Source organism: Spermophilus citellus (genome assembly GCF_964194105.1).
Source record: "Spermophilus citellus genome assembly, chromosome: 16".
NCBI lineage: Eukaryota > Metazoa > Chordata > Mammalia > Rodentia > Sciuridae > Spermophilus > Spermophilus citellus.
The window spans coordinates 53,302,041-53,306,132 of NC_138196.1; positions in this window are offsets into that span (position 1 = coordinate 53,302,041).

The following is a 4,092-nucleotide window of genomic DNA, read 5'->3' on the forward strand; positions in this document are numbered from 1 at the left end:
TATAACCTCTAAGCCAAAGTATAACAGCAGCTGTCAAGGTAGTCTTTCAGTCTCCAGTATCTCCTTCCAGTCCACCAGCAATGCCATCCACAGTGAGATCCCCAAATTCAAATCTATTCACATCAATCCCCCAGTCAAAAATGTTTCCTGGAGCAGGACATGGTGGTGCATGCTTGTAATCCCAGCAGCTAAGGAGGCTGATGCAGGAAGATCGAAAATTCAAGGCCAGCCTCAGCAGAAAGCAACTTAGTGAGACCTTGTCTCAAAAAATAAAATAAAATAAATAAAAAATAAAAATAAAAAGAGCTGAGGTTGTAGCTCTGTGGTTAACAGCCCCTGGGTTCAATATTGGTACCAAAAAAATGATGAACGTTGATGCAAAAATTCTCAATAAAATTCTGGCAAATTGTATACAAAAACATATTAAAAAAATAGTGCACCATGATCAAGTGGGGTTCTTTCCAGGGATGCAAGGTTGGTTCAACATACAAAAAACAATAAATATAATTAATCACATCAATAGACTTAAAGAGAAGAATCATGATTATATCAATTGATGCGGAAAAAGCATTTGACAAAATACAACACCATTTCATGTTCAAAACACTAGAAAAACTAGGAACAGTAGGAACTTGCCTCAACATTGTAAATGCTATCTATGCTAAACCCAAGTCCAACATTATTCTAAATGGCAAAAGATTGGAAGCATTCCCTCTAAAAACTGGAACAAGACAGGGATGCCCTCTTGTACTACTTCTATTCAACATAGTCCTTGAAACTCTAGCCAGAGCAATTAAACAGATGAAAGAAAGGGATATAACTAGGAAAAAATAACTCAAACTATCATTACTTGCTAACGACTGATTCTATACTTAGAAAATAAAAAAAAAACTCCACTAGAAAACTTCTAGAATTAATTAATGAATTCAGAAAAGTAACAGGATATAAAATAAATACCCATAAATCAAATGCATTTCAATACATCAGTGATGAATCCTCTGAAAGAGAAATTAGGAAAACTATCCATTCACAATGGTCTTTAAAAAAAAAATACCTGGGAATCAACTTAACAAAAAAAAGGAAAAAAACCTCTACAATGAAAACTACAGAACACTAAAGAAAGAAATTGAAGAAGATCTTCTAAAGATGGAAAAATCTCCGATGCTCTTGGATAGGCAAAATTAATATTGTCAAAATGGCCATACTAACCAAAGTGCTATACAGATTCAATGTGATTCCAATTAAAATCCCAATGTCATTCCTTACAGAAATAGAAAAAGTAATCATGAAATTTATTTGGAAAAATAAGAGACCAAAAATAGCCAAAGCAATCTTTAACAAGAAGAGTAGACAGGAGGCATCACAATTCCAGACCTTAAACTACACTACAAAGCTATAATAACAAAAACAGCATAATATTGGTACCAAAATAGACATGTAGACCAATGGTACAGAATGAAGACACAGAGACAGACCCACATAAATACAGTTTATCTCATACTAGACAAAGGTACCAAAAACATACATTGGAGAAAAGATAGCCTCTTCAATAAATGGTGCTGGGAGAACTGGAAATCCATTTGCAGCAAAATGAAAATAAACCCTATTTCTCACCATGCATAAAACTCAACTCAAAGTGGATCAAGGACCTAGGAACTAGTCCAGAGACCCTAAGCCTAACATAGGAAAGAGTAGACCCAAATCTTCATCATATCAGATTAGGTCCTAACTTCCTTAACAAGACTCTTAGTAGCAAGAAATAAAATCAAGAATTAATAAATGGGATGGTCTCAAAGTAAAAAGCTCCTCTCAGCAAAAGAAACAATCAATGAGATGAACAGAGAACCTACATTTTGAGAGCAAATTTTTGCCAAACACGTCAGATGGAGCACTAATCTCCAGGATATATAAAGAACTCAAAAATCTAAACACCAGAAAAACAAACAACCCAATCAATAAATGGGCTAAGGAGCTGAACAGACACTTCTCAGAAGAAGATATATATTTGATCAACAAATATATAAAAAATGTTCAATATCTCTAGTAATTAGAGAAATGCAAATCAAAACTAAGATTTCATCTCATGCCAGTCAGAAAGACAGTTATCAAGAATACATACAGCAATAAATGTTGGAGAGGATGGGGGTAGGGGTAAAGGCACACTCATACACTGCTGGTAGGACTGCAAAATTGTGCACCAATCTGGAAAGCAGTATGGAGATTCCTTAGGAAACTTGGAATGTTACCACCATTTGACCCAGCTATCCTACTCCTCAGTCTATACCCAAAGGACTTAAAATCAGCATACTATAGTAATGCAGCCACATCAATGTTTATAGGTGCTCAATTCACAATAGCTAAACTGTGGAAGCAACCTAGATGCCTTTCAATAGATGAATGAACAAAGAAATCTTGGTATATACACACAATGGAATATTACTCAACATTAAAAGAGAATAAAAACATGGCATTTGCAGGTAAATGGATGGAGTTGAGAATATCATGCTAAGTGAAGTGAGCCAATGCCCCAAACCCAAAGGCTGAATGTTCTCTCTGATAAGTGGATGCTGATCCAAAACGAGGAGGGGGAGGCATGGGAAAAATAAAAGAACTTTGGGCAAAGGGGAGGTACGGTGAGGAGGGTGCATGGGGGCAGGAAAGATGGTGGAATAAGATGAACATTATTACTCTAGATACATGTAAGACTGCACACAGGGTGAGGCGCGGCGCTACATTGTGTACAGCCAGAGAAATGAGTCTGTGCTACAATTGTGTACAATGAATCAAAACCCATTTTGCTGTCATGTACAACTAATTAAAATAAAGTTTTTTAAAAAGAAAGGAAAAGAAAAGAAAAATCCCTGGAACCCACTGTCCAGAACAGCATAGGTCCCCAGAAAACAGACTTTCACAGCTCTCAGAATGTGTCCCAATTGTTCCTCTGCCCAGAATGCCTGCATGCTTCTTTCTCACAAATTCTGTGTTCCTTCAAAAACCATCAAGTGCTTTTGTGTGCTTTTAAATGTAAAGTTTCCCTACCTCCCCTGGATAGTTAGAAGCTTCCTTCTTTGATCCCAAATCACACAGAAAGGAATTCTAATGTCTTCTTTTGGGCTGGGGGTGGTGTGGATCAATGGTAGAGCATTTGCCCTAGCATATGCAAGAACTTGGGTTCTAACCCCAGTACTGGGGGAAGGTGGGGAGAAAGTATTTGGTTCCAATTTGGCCATTTCTCTTCTTCCCCAGATTATAAGCTTCTGAAGGGAGAAGACTGTCTTTATATCTTCATTTCTTAGCAGAAGACGTAATCATAGCCAATGTTCAAGAAATCATTTGTTAACTTGTCAAGTAAGGAGTCATTTAGTGTTTGCTGCTAGCAAATCGTGAGCTAGGTGCTGGAGTATCACAGTGAAAGAGAGATAGAATCTCTGCCCTCTGGGGATTTCAATAGTGAATGAATTTACTAAATATCTTTCACCATTCTTCTTAAACTTATTTCAGCTTTGCCCAAAGAATGAGAGTTAATTGACACTTGTGCTATCATCTCTTTCTTAAACACTGCCAGTAACAGTGTTAATTAGGACAAGTAACTGTTACTGCATTGGGAGTTCAAAGAAATTTTAAGTCCAGTCTCTGCCTTCCAAAGGCATATATAGTCTGGATAGAGAGTAAAAACCAACACATGGAACAATTAGGAAACATAATGAAGCGCTCATTGTTTGGGAAAGACTGCATATTTTCAGAAGGGGGATAATGAAGCCTGCCATATAATTAGTACATAATTTATAATGCATGCTGTGAATTTAGCACCATCAATGAATTTAGCACAACAGAAAAATAACTCTTGATACAGAAAACAAGGCTTTGCTCTCCAGCCTGATATAAGACTCAGGTCTATGGAAAAACTGACTTGTTTATCTGCTTGAAAGAAAAAAGGGGCTGTTCTCAGTGATGTATGCAAAAAGAAAACAAAATCCCACTCAATTCTCCAGATTTCTGGAGTCCCCAGGGATGGGAAGAATTGGAGCCGGGCCTGGTGGTGCACACCTGTAACCATAGCTACTCAAGAGGATGATGTGGGAGGATTGCAAG